We start from the raw sequence: 19702 nt of genomic DNA on the forward strand, positions 1-19702 counted from the left end.
TGCAACTATGCCGTAACGCTTGCGCTGTCGTCGTGGCCTATGTCAGAAGAGCCAGACCAATGAGTGAGTGACTGGTATGAAATCAAACGATACCGATCTGACAGAGACATTAGGTAACCTCGTCCCTTCATTCCCTTGCAGAAGAAGCAGTCCACCATCTCTGACCAGTAACCACCCTGCACAACACAACCAGCGCTCTTCAACCTGCAAGCCAGAGCTACTCTGCTCTCTGAACTTGTTGCCTCGTGGCCTGCCGTGCGCGCAGCTCGATCATCACTCACAGCAAGTGTCGCTAATCACCTACGGGCGACGGCGATCGATCAAGACGGCAGCGAATTCAGCCACTAGTAGTCCGTCATCTGTCAGGACTCAGGAGATGTCGCAGCCGCAGCAGCAGCAGCCGGAGGGGGTGAAGCTGATCACGGCGTTCGGCAGCCCGTTCGCGCACCGCGTGGAGGTGGCGCTGGCGCTCAAGGGGGTGCCGTACGAGCTGCTGGTGGAGAACCTATCCGCCAAGAGCGACCTCCTGCTCACGCACAACCCCGTGCACCGCTCCGTCCCGGTCCACCTCCACGGCGACCGCGCCATCTGCGAGTCCCTCCTCCTCATCGAGTACGTCGACGAGGCCTTCGCCTCCCACCACGGCGACGTCAGGATCCTGCCGGCCGACCCCTACGCCCGCGCCACCGCGCGCTTCTGGGCCGACTTCATCGCCACCAAGTGCCTGAAGCCGCTGTGGCTGTCGATGTGGGCGGACGACGGCGAGGCGCGGTCGCGGTTCGCCGCGGAGACGAAGGGAACTGATTGTGCTAGTTACCATCTCTTCCGCTCTCCGTCTCCTAGGATTCTCCGCTGCCTTTCTCATTTTCTGTCGCAGCCATAAATTCGCAGTCCTCCCTTCAGTCTAGATCTCCGGCTTCGCTTCCGAGAGAGACCCCTTTGGCTTCCCCGTCCCGTACCTCTACGCGCATGGAGAAGCGGGAGAGCAGGTGCCTCCGGAACCCTCGTCCACCTACGAACCTTGCACGGGGTGTGCGGCGATTAGGTTTTTGGGGAGCGATTCCATGACTGCTCGTTTGACATCTTCTTCCTCGCGGAACCCGTCTTCTTCCTGGTGATCGCTGGCGAAACCCGTCTTCTTCCTGGTGATCCATTCGTAGGACTGCACTGCGAACACTGTCCTGTATCAACTGTGGTCCACGACTTCGAGCAACGCACTATGTCGACTAGTGCGAATGGAGCCTCCGATGCCCTCGGCATGGGACCCTCGGCTGGGTACAATCTTATCTCTATGATTATCGTACTTTGCATTCTTACTGTATCCATCTATATGTCATGTCTACATGTTGTAGCATTCGTTAGAGATAGACTCATGCACATATATGCCGTCACAAACCTGCTGATGTTATATTTCTAGATTAAATTAACCATGAAAATATCTAATTATCTAACAATCTAAAAACCTAATGTTAGGCAATTTTCTGTCAGTGGTGTTGCTGCTGCTTTGAAGCCAAATAATGTTGATGGCAAGATTTTCATGATATGGCATGCCAGGATGGTATTGTGGTTAACTGCGATGAACTGCTATCACGCCGCACTAGGGAAGCCTGAACAGTTTACTCTTGAGGAGGAGCAAAAGTTCTTGGCTGCTGATAATCTGTTTTGAGGCACCGTGATTAGTGCACTTCATCCTAAGTATGAGAAAAACTACATATCTTGCACATCAGGCAAAGAGTTATGGGATGCTCTCGAGGCAAAGTTTGGAGTTTCTGATGCTGACAGTGAGCTGTACCTTATGGAGCAGCTGTATGACTACAAAATGGTTGAAAATCGTTCTGTAGTGGAACAGGCTCATGAGATACAGGTGCTAGCTAAGGAACTAGAACATTTTCCATACCTGTTGCCCGATAAGTTTGTGGCCAGCGGTATAATCGCTAAGCTGCCAGCTTCTTGGAGGGATTTTGCTACTTCTCTAAAACACAAGAGACAAGAGTTTAGCGTGGCTAAACTTATTAGATATCTTAATGTTGAGGAGAGGGCGAGAGCAAAAGACAACCGTGGAAAAGGAGTTGAGTCTTCCACTGCCAATATGGTGCAGAAGAAAACTTATTTGCATCCCGTAATAAAAAGAAGAAGAACATGCAAGAGAACAACAATACAAAGCCTAAGCAGACTGCTTAGTTTAAGAAGAAAAATAACAAGAAAGGTGGAGATTATTTTGTTTGCGGGAGTAATGAGCATTGGGCAAGTACTATGCCCAAACCGCAAATATAAGCAAGAAAAGAAATCAGCAAACGTGGTGATTAGCGAGACTAAAGGAGGAACATCTGGGTATGGTAATTCTTTACCTTTTATTCTTTCAATTTGTCTTTCACCTGAGTGGTGGATAGATAGTGGTGCTAATATTCATGTGTGTGCTGATGTTTCTTTGTTTACTTCCTATCAGGCCGGCAGGACTGGAGCCTTGTTGATGAGAAACAGGTTCGCATGCGCGTGTTCTTGGTGCTGGTACAGGTCATTCTGAAGTTTACTTTAGGAAAGACGGTGCTATTAAAGAACGTGCAGCATGTCCCCTCCATCAAGAAGAATCTTGTCAGGGGTTCTCTAATGTGTCACGGTGGCTTTAAAATTATGCTTGAGTCCAATAAATGTGTTGTGTCGAGACATGGTACATTTGTTGGAAAAGGTTATGATTGCGGAGGCTTATTCCGCTTATCTTTGCTTGATGATATGTGTAATAAAGTAGTGAACAATGTTAATGTTTCGGATGAGTCAAATATATGGCATTCACGACTTTGTCACATTAATTTTGGCTGTCTGACGTGGCTTGCAAATCTAAATTTAATCCTAAAATTTAACTTAGTCAAAGATTCTAAGTGCCAGGTGTGTGTGCAATCGAAGCAACCGCGCAAGCCTCACAAGGCTGTTGAGGCGAGGAACTTGGCACCATTAGAACTCGTTCATTCTGATTTATGCGAAATGAATGGCGAATTGACTAAAGACGGTAGACGATACTTCATGACATTTATAGATGATTGTACTAGATTTTGCTACGTATATTTATTGAAAACTAAAGATGAAGCGTTGCATTATTTTAAAGTCTACAAAGCTGAGGTAGAAAATCAACTTGAGAAGAAAATCAAGCGTTTACGGTCCGATCGCGGGGGAGAATATTTCTCAAATGATTTTTTTGAGTTTTGCGTGGTACATGGAATTGTTCATGAGAGGATGCCACCATACTCACCATAGTCCAATGGGATTGCAGAGAGACATAACCGTACTATAACTGATTTGGTTAATGTCATATTAGAGACTGTGGGACTATCTAAGAAATGGTAGGGTGAGGCTATATTGACAGCGTATTATGTCCTGAATAGAGTGCCCATAAAGAACAAATAAATTACACCATTCGAGGAATGGGAGAAGAGATTAAATCTCTCTTACCTACGAACTTGGGGTTGTTTAGCAAAGGTAAATGTGCCAATAAACAAAAAGCGAAAGCTTAGACCAAAGACTGTTGATTGTATTTTTCTTGGTTATGCTATTCACAACGTGGGTTATAGATTTTTAATTATAAATTCTAGTGTTCCTGATATGGTTGTTGATACAATCATGGAATCTAGAGACGCTACATTTTTTGAGAATGAGTTTCTCATGAAAAATGCACCTAGCACGACTGGTCATGAATTTATAATTTCCCATGAGCATGAAAATTTTACTCCGATAGAACAAATTGAGGAACCCTATATGCAAAATCCTAAGGAGGATGACACTATAGTCACTAGAAAAAGTAAGAGACAGAGGACTACAAAGTCTTTTGGTGATGACTATATTGTGTATCTTGTGGATGACACAACAATGACCATTGAAGAGGAATATTCCTCTCCTGATGCTGACTTATGGAAGGAAGCAGTATGGAGTGAGATAGATTCTATTATATCTAATCGAACTTGGGAAATTATTGATCGTCCTTATGGGTGCAAGCCTATAGGGTGCAAATGGGTGTTCAAGAAAAAGCTTAGGCCTGATGGTACTATCGAGAGGTACAAGGCAAGACTTATGGCCAAGGGTTATACTTAAAAGGAAGGTGAGGATTTCTTTGATACTTATTCATCGGTTGCCCGATTGACCACAATTCGAGTTTTGCTTTCCCTCGTAGCCTCTTATGGTCTTATCGTTCATCAAATGGACGTTAAGACAGCTTTCCTAAATGGAGAGTTAGAGGAGGAGATCTATATGGATCGGCCGGATGGGTTTGTAGCAAATGGTCAAGAAGGCAAGGTGTGTAAATTATTAAAGTCATTATATGGCCTAAAACAAGCTCCTAAGCAGTGGCATGAGAAGTTCGACAGAACTCTAACATCTGCTAGCTTTGTTGTAAATGAAGCTGACAAATATGTATACTATCGGTATGGTGGGGGTGAAGGAGTTATTTTGTGCTTATATGTTGATGACATACTGATCTTTGGATACAGCCTCAAAGTGATTGAGGAGGTGAAGGAACTTTTATCTAATAATTTTGAGATGAAAGATTTGGCAGAAGCTGATGTTATTCTTAATATCAAGCTTCTAAGAGAAGGTGGTGGTGGGGTAACTCTGTTACAATCCCACTATGTGGAAAAGATGCTGAGTCGCTTTGGGTTTAGTGACTGTGCACCTCCTCCTACACCTTATGACCCGAGTGTGCTATTGAGGAAAAATCGGAGAATAGCAAGGGATCAGTTGAGATATTCCTAGATCATTGGTTCCCTCATGTATCTTGCTAGTGCAACAAGGCCTGACATCTCATTTGTTGGTGCAAGCTGAGCCGGTTTATGTCAAATTCGGGAGATGATCACTGGCATGCTCTTGAGAGAGTGATGCGCTATCTAAAGGGCACTATGAGCTATGGTATTCTTTATACCGGACACCCAAAGGTGTTGGAAGGCTATTGTGATGCAAACTGGATCTCTGATGCTGATGTGCTTTATGCCACAAGTGGATATGTGTTTTCGCATAGAGGTAGTGTTGTTTCCTGGAAGTCTTGCAAGCAGACTATCTTAACGAAGTCTACAATGGAAGCAGAACTCACAGCATTAGACACCGCTGGCTCTGAGGCCGAGTGGCTTCGTGATCTCCTTATGGATTTACCGGTTGTTGAAAGACCCATACAGGCTATTTCTATGAACTGCGATAACCAGACTGTGATTACGAAGGTTAACAGTTCTAAGGATAACATAAAGTCTACAAGGCATGTTAAGAGACGACTAAAATCTATCAGAAAATTGAGAAACTCTGGAGTAATAGCATTGGACTATGTTCACATGTCTAACAATCTGGCAGATCAATTCACTAAGGGTCTGTCACGCAATGTGATAGAAAGTGCATCGAGAGAGATAGGTTTGAGACCCACATAAAATTTACTATAGTGGTAACATGTTCTATGTGATCGAAGATCCCGTGAAGTAGGATGGTAAAACAAGCTAGTAGTAAATTGTGAGGAAAGATCCTTACTAAGACTCATTTCTGATGCATATCTTTCCTTTCTATAAGGCAGGATGGTTTTTATCTTAATGTGTTCCAAGTGGCTTGCTAAAGCAAAGATGTCCTACAGAACATATTTTGAGGAATACACCTATATGAGTCAGACTGCTGGTCACAGTTTATGAGATTTGGGTGATCTCTAAATACTCATGAAAGGTACTACAGTATGACTTATATGCTTCAAATAGAGGGGATGGCTTTTGCAGCCTAGTATCAGCTAAGGACTTTAGTGACATTCACCTCACACAAAACTGTCAATTCAAGGCTTAGTCCATTGTTCAGTTGTGACTGAGTGAAACTATTGCTCTAGATAGATGTTTAATCTAACAGTCTCCATCGAAACATTAGTATATAAAAGAAATATGATTCTGAGACTACTTTGTTACAAACCCTAGAGTTTGGTGGGGATTATTGGATATATTATGGGCTTGGCCCATATAATATTTAATAAATCAAATAAAAATCTATGATACGTAACATTAAGCGTCGTATGGTTTAATACCATATGGGATTTTGACTGAATGTTTACTCAGCTTATATGGTTGGAAATTATCTATCTTAATTGAGAAGCCGAGAAAAGGACAAAGGAGTGCCACACGCGCGCGCGCCGCTGGCCGGGCCGTGGGTGTGGGCGTGTGGCGTGGCATGGCGAGGCAGGCAGCGAGCGAGCGGGCGAGCGTGGCTAGGTTTTGCCACTTAATCCACATAATCACATGAGTTTCTCTCCTTTATGGTGGAGGCGAACTGATTGCACCAGTTACCATCACTTCCGCTCTCCGTCTCCTAGGATTCTCCACAGCCTTTCTCCCTTCCCGTCATAGCCATAAATCCGCAGTCCCCGTCAGTCTAGATCTCCGGCTTCGCTTCTAAGAGAGACCACATCTCATTAGCCCTTTGGATTCCCCGTCCCGTACCTCTACGCGCATGGAGAAGCAGGAGAGCAGGTTCCTCCGGAACCCTCGTTCGCCTACGAACCTTACACGAGGTGTGCGGCGATTAGGTTTTTGGGGAGCGATTCCGTGACTGCTCGTTCGACATCTTCTTCCTTGCGGAACCCGTCTTCTTCCTGGTGATCGCTCGCAGAACCCGTCTTTTTCCTGGTGATCCGTTCGTGGGACTGCACTACAAACACTGTCCTGCATCGACTGTGGTCCACAACTTCGAGCAACGCACTATGTCGACTAGTGCGAATGGAGCCTCTGATGCCCTCGGCATAGGACCCTCCGCTGGGTACAATCTTATCTCTATGATTACCGTACTTTGCGTTCTTACTGTATCCATCTGTTTGTCATGTTTGCACGATGTAGCGTTCGTTACAGATATACACATGCACATATATGCCATCACAAACCTGCTGATGTTATATTTCTGGATTAAATTGACCATGAAAATGTCTCATTATCTAACAAGGGGCCCGCCCCCGCCCATTGCACGAGCGCAGCGACAACACGAGAGCAAGCGAAGCAAGCAGCCCGTGTGTGCCTTGCTCCAATGGTCCTTATCAGCTTGATGACATCATGTTTACGTCACACCTAAATAAGTCTATTTTTCTTTGTAGAAAAATAAATCAAGATATACCATCTAAATACAAATATAAATAAAGGCGTCTTTGGCCGTCCATCCTAAAATCTATGGCCACGATTAAAAGAACCAATAACCCTTCGAGGTGGACACGATCCGTGGTGGACCACACCCTCATCCCGCTGCTGGTCCACAGTCCGTGGACTAGGTACGCATCATAGTGCTTGCCCATTTGTCAATCTAGCCCCTACCTTTATTCTATATGCACGTACTAAGCTATTCTTTGAGTCTGATAGAACTAGCCAGCTACCTCTGCTAATGGACTACAAATAGACCCTCACCAGATTAAAGACTACTTCAAAATAATGTTCTAAATATTTTGTTTTCACAAAAAAAATACTACTAATTTCATAATTACTTTAGATGACACTACAAATCAGTTTTCAGTACAAAAACATTTCCAAAAAGATTTAATGTTTGATTTTTGTGAGCAGATTACGGTGCTTCAGGCAACAACAATGCTTTTTTCTCTGTATTACAGATTTATCTTAGTTTATCTTTTCGCTTGCACAAATACATAATTTTTAATTAAAAAACAAAAAAGTACAGGTACCAAATAATTAAAATTCAAATATTTGGGTGCATGACTAAATTAGTTTGTTTATACTTTTTTTACCAGTTTCCTAATATGTTTCTCTCTCGATAACATTTACACACATTGATTCCTTTGATTTATAGGAAACCAATAACCACACAAGCTTGAATAATTTATTCTCCCGTGAAGGAATTGTTTAGCAGCTGGGCAATATGTATAGTTTTCGTAATTTGAGTGGACAGACTCGCCTCTCTTCTCCGTGCATCTACACCAACCAAACATGCAATCTGAGGGCGGCAGGTCTTAAAAATTTATTTAATTCACTTAAGGTTGGATTAAGCCCAATTAATAAATTCGATAAAGATAGATAGTGATGTCCGAGAATCATACAATAAATCATGCGTCTCGTTGCAACGCATGGGTATTTTTGCTAGTCTAATATAATTCTTCTTTCGTCTCATAAAAAAGTGTTTTGTCATCAAAAAAAGAAAATGCCTCCTGACCCTATGTATGCTGTGAGAGTGTGAGGTCATTGCTTATGAGTTATGACGGGTGTATATGCATTCATCAACTTCTTACTATACAGCAGTATATATTACTGTAATCTGCTTGACTAGCTCATCTAGTCATCTATTGATTCCATGAATTATCTATCCCATCTCCTAGGCTAATCAATCTGAGCTGAGCCGCCGACCCGGCCCTAGCTAGATTAATTACGTGGAGCAAGTCTCTGTCTCGTTGGTTACCTTCTACTAATTAATCTGATCGAACTTGTGCAACTATGCCGTAACGCTTGCGCTGTCGTCGTGGCCTATGTCAGAAGAGCCAGACCAATGAGTGAGTGACTGGTATGAAATCAAACGATACCGATCTGACAGAGACATTAGGTAACCTCGTCCCTTCATTCCCTTGCAGAAGAAGCAGTCCACCATCTCTGACCAGTAACCACCCTGCACAACACAACCAGCGCTCTTCAACCTGCAAGCCTGAGCTACTCTGCTCTCTGAACTTGTTGCCTCGTGGCCTGCCGTGCGCGCAGCTCGATCATCACTCACAGCAAGTGTCGCTAATCACCTACGGGCGACGGCGATCGATCAAGACGGCAGCGAATTCAGCCACTAGTAGGAGATGTCGCAGCCGCAGCAGCAGCAGCCGGAGGGGGTGAAGCTGATCACGGCGTTCGGCAGCCCGTTCGCGCACCGCGTGGAGGTGGCGCTGGCGCTCAAGGGGGTGCCGTACGAGCTGCTGGTGGAGAACCTATCCGCCAAGAGCGACCTCCTGCTCGCGCACAACCCCGTGCACCGCTCCGTCCCGGTCCACCTCCACGGCGACCGCGCCATCTGCGAGTCCCTCCTCCTCATCGAGTACGTCGACGAGGCCTTCGCCTCCCACCACGGCGACGTCAGGATCCTGCCGGCCGACCCCTACGCCCGCGCCACCGCGCGCTTCTGGGCCGACTTCATCGTCACCAAGTGCCTGAAGCCGCTGTGGCTGTCGATGTGGGCGGACGACGGCGAGGCGCGGTCGCGGTTCGCCGCGGAGACGAAGGTTACAATAAATCATACAATAAATCAAGTGCCTAAAGATAGATAGTGATGTCCGAGAATCATACAATAAATCATGCGTCTCGTTGCAATGCATGGACATTTTTGCTAGTCTAATATAATTCTTTTTTGGTCTAAAAAAGTGTTTTGTCATCCAAAAAAAAGAAAATGCCTCCTGACCCTATGTATGCTGTGAGAGTGTGAGGTCATTGCTTATGAGTTATGACAGGTGTATATGCATTCATCAACTTCTTACTATACAGTAGTATATATTACTGTAATCTGCTTGACTAGCTCATCTAGTCATCTATTGATTCCATGAATTATCTATCCCATCTCCTAGGCTAATCAATCTGAGCTGAGCCGCCGACCCGGCCCTAGCTAGATTAATTACGTGGAGCAAGGCTCTGTGTCTCGTCGGTTACCTTCTACTAATTAATCTGATCGAACTTGTTTGCTGCAACTATGCCGTACACTACCGGAGACAGCTTCTTTGTCGAGTGCCTCAAGCACTCGGTAAAGGCCGATATACACTCGGCAAATTCTTTGTCGAGTGTTACACTCGACAAAGGGCGCTCGGTAAACAGTTTATCGACAAAGAACTCTTTGTCGAGTGCACTTTATCGGGCACTCGGCAAAAACTTTGTCAAGTGCCAATCCGACACTCGGCAAAGGAAAGTGACCGTGATGGCGAGCGCCACCGTGACGGCGGCTTTGCCGAGTGCCAAGGTCAAGCACTCGGCAAAGGTCCTCGCTTTGCCGAGTGTTGTTGACTTAGACACTCGGCAAACGTGGTCACTTTGCCGAGTGCCGCCGGCAAGACACACGGCAAATTATGTAATGTTTGCCGAGTGCCTGTCCCATGGCACTCGGCAAATCTCTGATGTTTGCCGAGTGCAACGGCCTTTGCACTCGGCAAAGCAGGTTCCCAAATAGTTCCCAGGTGGTCACTTTGCCTAGTGTCATGGCCATTGCACTCGGCAAAGTGACTAAAAATAGCCTTTTTTATATGTTTTTTACATCTCATCCAAACAAGTAGAAGATATATATAACAAACATCACCAATATCACATATATATCATCAACAGCACATATATATCACCAACACCACATATATATCACAAACGTCACATATATATCACAAACATCTCATGTCTCACAATATATCACAAATAAGTTCACAAGTAATCCAAGTGCTCCATCATCTTCAACCACAATTGCAAATAGAAGTATCATTAACAACCACAAGTATCATCACTGATTTGGTGAAAGATTCGCTAAAGCATGAGGATCGTTTGATGCCGCCGATTCATTCTGCACAAAGGAGAAGAGATTACATGTGTGAGACAAGATAAATATATACCATACATGAATAAAACTTTCATACTCCACTAGGTTTGACCATAAGCATGAACATACAAACTAAAACATTTATACTCACGATGTATCTATTCATTATTTCAAGAATGTATTGAGCAATGTAGTGCGAGGAAGACTTACCCACAGCTCTTGCTTCACCCTCTCCGCCTTGTTGTTGAATACCCTGCAGGCCTGATCTGCAGCATCGGGGGCGGCGGCGTAGTGGTCAAATGAGTAGGCTGGCCCCGTCACTCCGGCGTACTCAACTAGGCCAGGGAAGTGCTCCTTGCACAGAAGACCAAGGATGCCATTGACTTGGCGTGTGTGACCACCTCCACTCGCCATAATCATCTAGTTCCTACCCAAGTGATTAAGAAAAATTATTAATTTCTATTTTGATTTTCAACATATCATATAAAGTAGTGATAACATCTAAAGTTACTTACTTTTCTCCCTCGGGTCAAATCAGTGGGCGTCTCTCACGAGGTATCGTTCGCTGAGGGAGGCTTGCGGGACCTCGCAAGTAGACGCTCGACGAACTAGAGGAAGCGGAACCCCCAGCTGTCGCCTCGTCCTCATCGTCCTCCTGCGCGTCCTCCTGCACCTCATCGGCGTCCTCCTGGGGCACCAGCTCCTCCTCCTCCTCCTCACGCGATGGGGCGGCAGGCGATGACTCCCTCCTACGACTGCTCCTCCTCCTACTCTCCCCCGGTGCAGCGGTCCTTGTCCTTCGGTACAAGGATGTTAGCTTCTGCATCCCACCGCCCACCATCTTTGTTCAATCACCTACAATTAAAAAGAGTAAACCAATAAGCACAGATAAACAAGAAGTACTTAGAAATAGATGCAAAATAAACAAAACGTAATTACAAAATAACATAGTATTACATGTATTAGAAATAATCTTCATGATCGGGATTAGCTAGATCATAAGTCTCATCATCACTATCATTCATGTTGAAATAATCAACACTATCCGAATGAGCAATGTTGTCATTGTCATTGTCTAAATGTAATCGCTCAAGCATTTGTAAGTTCTTCACATTTTGCACCTCATCTCCAGCGCCCTCTTCAATAACCGTTTTATTGTCTACTTCCATTCCGATCGCTTTGGTTAAGTCTATCTCAAACCTCCCTTCTAGTCCCTCTTCTTAAAAGAACTCTCTGTCATATGTGTTTGGGTCTAAGTTGTAATCTTCATCGTTTGGGACAGGCACTTTACCGTGTGGTGATAATCTATGCACAATATCCCAACCCTTAAGATGTCTTATGGTTTGACATGCATATGGGAGATAATAAACTTACGTGGCTTGTTGGGCCACAATATAGACATCGTCTCCTGGTAAGACGGAATCCTGTCGAATTTTGACTAGCCCAAGATTAGAATATGTTTGTCTCGTTACTTTAGGATCAAACCAATGGTATTTGAATATGATGGGATTAAAAGGTTTGGAACCATGAAACTTGACTTCGTATATTTCTTCAATTCTTCCATAATACTCGACCTCATCAACGTCGGACGTAAAAACTCCAGAACTTGTGGTTCTTCGATTGGGCCGACTCTGCTCGTAGCTTGTTGTGCGAAAGCGATATCCATTCACGTCATAACCAGAAAATGACCAGAGCCTATAGGCAAAGCCATTGGCAACCTGTCTCAACTCAGCACGCATAGACGCATCCCTCTAGCCCTGCAAGCTCAAGAAGGATACATTGTTATATTATTCGCACGTACGATTAACTTGGAATGTCAAACTAAGTACGAGCTAAACTGGACGGTACCTTCTGTTTGAACCAAGAAATGAAATCGGGCATTCCATTTCCCGCACTCTGTCTAAGAAGGGTATCTACCTGCTGCGGGGTAGGATCCCTTGATTGACGCCAGAATTCATGAAGAAATTTCCTGTACCAACGAGAAACAAGGGGGTTGGATGCAGAATAGTGACGACGTATTTAACAAGTTCGTTGAGAACTTACTGCATGTACGGCACCACTTCATCAAGGTTGGTCAACATGTATAGCATGATATGGCGCCACTCTTCATGATTCAAGGTCTTGGGGTCGATGCACTTGCGCTTCCGAGTTGCCCTCGGAAAAGGCTGAGGTTCGATTCATTTTCGGCAGCATTGTAACGAGGGGATGGATTATGCACGCTAGGGAGGTTGTCACCATAGTATGTTGTTGTGAAGTTCGCCATCTCCTCCAGAATGTATGCCTCTGCAATGGAAGTCTTGATTTTGCATTTATTTCTACATTTCTTTCGAAGAACCTTTAGACATCTCTCGATTGGATAGCACCAACGGCCCTACACGGGTCCCCCCATTCGTGCCTCATACGGGAGGTGCAAAATCAAATGCTACATCGGATTGAAGAAGTCGAGTGAAAAGATCTTCTCCAACTTATAGAACAACACATGTGCCATTCTTTCCAAGTCAGCAATCACGGTCGGAGATAACTCCTTGGCACAAAGCTGGCGAAAGAAATAGCTCAACTCTGCCAGCACTAGCCAGACATGCTCAGGGACATAGCCTCGAACCATCGCCGGAAGAAGCCACTCAATCCATATGTGGTAGTCATGACTCTTCATCCCTAAGACTCGCATAGTAGATAAGTTTACTCCCCTCCTCAGATTAGCTGCATACCCATCAAGGAACATTAACGTCTGCATCCATTCTAGTACTTCCCTCCTTTGGGGCTTGCTCAAGACAAAATCGGCCTTAGGCCTTCTCCATGTCTTGCCGCGACTAGGAGTCTTCATATGTTGGTTTGGTCTATCGCATAACGTTGCCAGATCCACTCTAGCCTTAACGTTCTCCTTTGACTTGTTAGGAATGTCCATGATCGTTGCCCAAAGTGCCTCGGCGACATTTTTTTCAGTGTGCATTACATCAATGTTGTGTGAAAGGAGAAGGTCATCAGAATAGGGGAGCCGAGTCAAGCCCGACTTATGAGTCCACATATGCTGCTCTCCATATCCCACAAAACCACCTTCTGGATTGACCACGAGACCATCTATCTGTTCCCGAACCGCGGCACCAGTCATTATGGGTGGTGCAGGGTCTGTCACTACGACACCTTTCGTAAAGTTCTTGATGTCTCGTCTGAATGCATGGTCAAGAGGAAGGAATTGCCGATGTTTGTCGAACGATGAATACTTACCACCCTTCTGCAACCAAATGAACCTCAGACCTTCCTTACATACTGGACATGGAAACTTCCCATGAACACACCAGGCGCAGAATATCTTATACGCCAGGAAGTCATGCAGGGAGTAGTGGTCACAAATGTTTGATTTTGGTGAGCAGATTACAGTGCTTCAGGCAACAACAATGCTTTTTCTCTGTATTACAGATTTATCTTAGTGTATCTTTTTGCTTGCACAAATACATAATTTTAAATTAAAAAACAAAAAAGTACAGGTACCAAATAATTAAAATTCAAATATTTGGGTGCATGACTAAATTAGTTTGTTTATACTTTTTTACAGTTTCCTAATATGTTTCTCTCTCTCGATAACATTTACACACATTGATTCCTTTGATTTATAGGAAACGAATAACCACACAAGCTTGAATAATTTATTCTCCCGTGAAGGAATTGTTTAGCAGCTGGGCAATATGTATAGTTTTCGTAATTTGAGTGGACAGACTCGCCTCTCTTCTCCGTGCATCTACACCAACCAAACATGCAATCTGAGGGCGGCAGGTCTTAAAATTTTATTTGATTCACTTAAGGTTGGATTAAGCCCAATTAATAAATTCGATAAAGATAGATAGTGATGTCCGAGAATCATACAATAAATCATGCGTCCCGTTGCAACGCATGGGTATTTTTGCTAGTCTAATATAATTCTTCTTTCGTCTCAAAAAAAAATGTTTTGTCATCCAAAAAAAGAAAATGCCTCCTGACCCTATGTATGCTGTGAGAGTGTGAGGTCATTGCTTATGAGTTATGACAGGTGTATATGCATTCATTAACTTCTTACTATACAATAGTATATATTACTGTAATCTGCTTGACTAGCTCATCTAGTCATCTATTGATTCCATGCATTATCTATCCCATCTCCTAGGCAAATCAATCTGAGCTGAGCCGCCGACCCGGCCCTAGCTAGATTAATTACGTGGAGCAAGGCTCTGTCTCGTCGGTTACCTTCTACTAATTAATCTGATCGAACTTGTTTGCTGTACTATGCCGTAACGCTTGCGCTGTCGTCGTGGCCTATGTCAGCAGAGCCAGACCAATGAGTGAGTGACTGGTATGAACTCAAACGATACCGATCTGACAGAGACATTAGATAACCTCGTCCCTTCATTCCCTTTCAGAAGAAGCAGTCCACCATCTCTGACCAGTAACCACCCTGCACAACACAACCAGCGCTTTGCAACCTGCAAGCCAGAGCTACTCTGCTCTCTGAACTTATTGCCTCGTGGCCTGGCCGTGCGCGCGCACGCACACGCCGACGATCGATCATCACGCAGCTCGATCATCACGCACAGCAAGTGTAGCTAATCACCTACGGGCGACGGCGATCGATCAAGACGGCAGCGAATTCAGCCACTAGTAGTCCGTCATCTGTCAGGACTCAGGAGATGTCGCAGCCGCAGCAGCAGCAGCCGGAGGCGGTGAAGCTGATCACGGCGTTCGGCAGCCCGTTCGCGCACCGCGTGGAGGTGGCGCTGGCGCTCAAGGGGGTGCCGTACGAGGTGCTGGTGGAGCCGTGGAGGACCTATCCGCCAAGAGCGACCTCCTGCTCACGCACAACCCCGTGCACCGCTCCGTCCCGGTCCTCCTCCGGGGCGACCGCGCCGTCTGCGAGTCCCTCCTCATCGTCGAGTACGTCGACGAGGCCTTCGCCTCCCACGGCGACGTCAGGATCCTGCCGGCCGACCCCTACGCCCGCGCCACCGCGCGCTTCTGGGCCGACTTCATCGCCACCAAGTGCCTGAAGCCGCTGTGGCTGTCGATGTGGGCGGACGACGGCGAGGCGCGGGCGCGGTTCGCCGCGGAGACGAAGGCGCGGTGCTGGACGCGGAGCTCCAAGGCCATCGGACGAGGTTCTTTGGCGGCGACGACCTCGGCTTCGTCGACCTCGCCGCCTGCACGCTGGCGCACTGGCTCGGCGTGCTGGAGGAGGTGGCCGGGGTGCGCCTCGTGGCGGACGGCGAGTACCCGGATCTGCGACGGTGGGCCGTCAGGCGGTCCCTGCCGGACAGGGACCAGCTCGTCGCCTTCTTCGCTGCCAACCAGGGAGGTACAGGTCCATGGTGAACGCAGCAGTGCAGTAGGCAGGAGTAGTACGTACGTAGCAGCTCCATCACATCACTGTGCGATCATGCATGTCATTATGTGTTGTCTTGTCGTGGAAATAATGTACTTTTGGAGTTTTGGATCGCTCTGTAGCTCTGTAGTACAACCTGTTTAATAATCATTGTTATCGCCGTAATGCAGTTGTAGATCTCTCTCAAACAGAAGCACACTAGCTTGCTTTAATTTTTTAGTACCGGTTATTATGCAGAAGTGCAGTTGCCACGGACACAGAAGACAAGGGTAGTTTAAATATTTCTCCTACTCACTTTCTCCACGAAACTGATAAATAAAAAAAATATTGGCTGTGGTGTGTTACGGCAAAGAACCTCAAATTTGTAATGGTACTGGACAAATATCGTTCGTTGCGGTGTCCATCAGCATATTATGTATTTTAACAATGTCCTGCAGCAAAATTTTCTAAATTATTTACATTATTTGGCACCATGCATGTTCAATACCTCTGCACATGTTTTCAAATTTTGCCCTGTTTGGCTCGCTGAAATTCGGCTGCTGCTGCAGATGCTGATTTGTTGTGAGCGAAAAGCACTGTTCTTCAGCTGAAAAGTAGCGTTGATAAGTTCAAGTGAATTTGTTATTGTCAAATATTCTCAATCTTTTGTACTCCGTAGGTTCGTCCTATTGACATTTGTTGCTATTGAGGTAGCAGTGTAAGCGACGATCCTTTCAAGATAATTGGACCTAGCTGGTGTCAATCAATTTGAAAACTCTATCGATGCTTTCGGCGTGTACCATGGTCCAGTGTGGACTTCAATTCTTTGACCTTCTTGAAATTTATCCAGGATACATACGTCATTGGCATTGGCTTGCTAGATCATGTTGGCCCAGAAATGAAATGCAACTTTATTATTAGATTTCACACAATTACATTGATAGGTTTTCAGTTTCACTTAAAACCCCTTAGCAACCCATGGCACAACCATCGAAATGCCACAACTAGTTTTGAAGGAACATTTAGAGTTCCTGCAGCAACGCGCGGTGTATTATCTAGTAGCACATATGAATTTTGATCCGGCGTACTCCCTCTGTCAAGAAATAATAGGCATGTTAGACTAAAGAAAAACTCAAATTTTACAAAGTTTGCCCAATAATTAATCAAATTATGAGTAATTATGTGCAAGTCTAGAGCATAAAACATACATCAATAGATTTGTGTAAGTGGCTCTAAGGTGGTATTGATTCTATAAGATTGACTATATAATATAAAGGCTTGTTTGGATGTACTCGTATCCATCTTAATCCACAAGTATTAAAGTGGATTGTGGGTGAAACTTAAACTATTTTCCACCTCAATCCACTCCAATCCACATGGATTGGGATGGATACGAGTGCATCCAAATAAGGCCTAAGAGAAATTATGGGTCAAAGGGCCTGCTTGTTTGGGCCTTTGTGGGAGCTTTTGGATGTTAGCTTTGGGACCTTCAACATCAAAAAGCCAAAAAAAACTCCTCGAAACCAAAAGGTAGCATCTTGTCAAAGGGAACTTTTAGGCTTTTGGCTCACGGAAGTTTTTGTTTTTTGAAAGGTTGCAAAGCTAGAATCTAAAAGTTAAAAAAAAAACTAAAACAAGCAGGGCCAAAATCTATTTTGTGGTCGTCTATTATTTTCGGATAAGGGAAAAATTATAGTCACCGAACCAAGACGTCAGCGGTTCTTTCCCCTTCTCTCTTTTCAAGCCACCACGTATTTCTATCTTCTCTCTGGGAAATTTATGAGTGGTCAAATCAGATTTAACCCTGCCATGTGCAACAAAAACACTATTCACATCTTTGTCGTGTAGGTCTTAAATTTTCATACATCTAAAAAAAGAATGCAACTACGTATTGCGTACCAGCAAAAGTAGTTTAAATTTGACTATATTTCTAGTAAATACTATTTATATTTACGGCTTCAAAATAATTTATTATAAAAATTATATTTTGTAATTAATCTAATAATATTTATTTGATATCATAAATATTGATACATTTTTATTTATAATTGATCGAACTTAAGATATAAAACCACGATACTATACTAGAATTGCACTATTTCCTAGACAGAGGCGGTACTCAGTGTTGCATATTGCTCAAGAAATTTCCATGAGTAGTAGAGGGAGCAACGGGTGGTGTGAAAGAAAAGGCGACGAGGGGCAGGGTGTAAGACTTGACGCTCTGTACCGGGACTGGCACACCTACAGAGCGCACTGCGAAGCGTACAGACAGTTCCAAACTCTAAACCATTCAAACACGGGGATTTGGTGCTATCCAATACCAATTCCTAAGCCTCAGTGTCTACATCCAAACAATTAAACTAACAAAATCAAATTAAACTAAGAAAAACACACGTACCTGTAGCACCGAGCGCCGGCGTCCCTGGAGCACCAGGCGGGGTGGGGCCTGTCAGCCAGGGGAGCCTATCGGCCTTCGGGGAGCCGATATAAATATTGGGCCAATCTGGCCGACTAAGGGGACCTGTCGGCCATAGGATTGCCGACATGTACCTATCGGCCTCCGGGGAGCCGATATGCTGTTGGGTGCCTGTCCGCCAAGAGCGACCTCCTGCTCACGCACAACCCCGTGCACCGCTCCGTCCCGGTCCTCCTCCACGGCGGCCGCGCCGTCTGCGAGTCCGTCCTCATCGTCAAGTACGTCGACGAGGCCTTCGCCTCCCACGGCGACGTCAGGATCCTGCCGGCCGAGCCCTACGCCCGCTCCACCGCGCGCTTCTGGGCCGACTTCATCGCCACCAAGTGCCTGAAGCCGCTGTGGCTGTCGATGTGGGCGGACGACGGCGAGGCGCGGGCGCGGTTCGCCGCGGAGACGAAGGCGAGCCTGGCGGTGCTGGACGCGGAGCTCCAAGGCCATCGGACGAGGTTCTTTGGCGGCGACGACCTCGGCTTCGTCGACCTCGCCGCCTGCACGCTGGCGCACTGGCTCGGCGTGCTGGAGGAGGTGGCCGGGGTGCGCCTCGTGGCGGACGGCTAGTACCCGGATCTGCGACGGTGGGCCGTCAGGCGGTCCCTGCCGGACAGGGACCAGCTCGTCGCCTTCTTCGCTGCCAACCAGGGAGGTACAGGTCCATGGTGAACGCAGCAGTGCAGTAGGCAGGAGTAGTACGTACGTAGCAGCTCCATCACATCACTGTGCGATCATGCATGTCATTATGTGTTGTCTTGTCGTGGAAATAATGTACTTTTGGAGTTTTGGATCGCTCTGTAGCTCTGTAGTACAACCTGTTTAATAATCATTGTTATCGCCGTAATGCAGTTGTAGATCTCTCTCAAACAGAAGCACACAAGCTTGCTTTAATTTTTTAGTACCTGTTATTATGCAGAAGTGCAGTTGCCACGGACACAGAAGACAAGGGTAGTTTAAATATTTCTCCTACTCACTTACTCCACGAAACTGATAAATAAAAAAAATATTGGCTGTGGTTTGTTACGGCAAAGAACCTCAAATTTGTAATGGTACTGGACAAATATCATTCGTTGCGGTGTCCATCAGCATATTATGTATTTTAACAATGTCCTGCAGCAAAATTTTCTAAATTATTTACATTATTTGGCACCATGCACGTTCAATACCTCTGCACATGTTTTCAAATTTTGCCCTGTTTGGCTCGCTGAAATTCGGCTGTTGCTGCAGATGCTGATTTGTTGCGAGCGAAAAGCACTGTTCTTTAGCTGAAAAGTAGCGTTGATAAGTTCAAGTGAATTTGTTATTGTCAAATATTCTCAATCTTTTGTACTCCGTAGGTTCGTCCTATTGACATTTGTTGCTATTGAGGTAGCAGTGTAAGCGACGATCCTTTCAAGATAATTGGACCTAGCTGGTGTCAATCAATTTGAAAACTC

At 45.4% G+C, this 19702-nt stretch overlaps 4 pseudogenes; all 4 read left to right on the top strand.

Moving 5' to 3' along the window:
- The first annotated feature begins 282 nt into the window (after positions 1-282).
- Positions 283-883, top strand: LOC136524607 (probable glutathione S-transferase pseudogene; annotated as a pseudogene).
- Positions 884-8684: 7801 nt separating this feature from the next.
- On the top strand, positions 8685-9232 carry LOC136524608 (probable glutathione S-transferase pseudogene; annotated as a pseudogene).
- A 5665-nt stretch (positions 9233-14897) lies between these two features.
- On the top strand, positions 14898-15970 carry LOC136522598 (probable glutathione S-transferase pseudogene; annotated as a pseudogene).
- A 1978-nt stretch (positions 15971-17948) lies between these two features.
- Positions 17949-19095, top strand: LOC136524609 (glutathione transferase GST 23-like; annotated as a pseudogene).
- Positions 19096-19702: the final 607 nt, after the last annotated feature.

This window comes from Miscanthus floridulus, chromosome 18 (genome assembly GCF_019320115.1).
Source record: "Miscanthus floridulus cultivar M001 chromosome 18, ASM1932011v1, whole genome shotgun sequence".
Taxonomy (NCBI): domain Eukaryota; kingdom Viridiplantae; phylum Streptophyta; class Magnoliopsida; order Poales; family Poaceae; genus Miscanthus; species Miscanthus floridulus.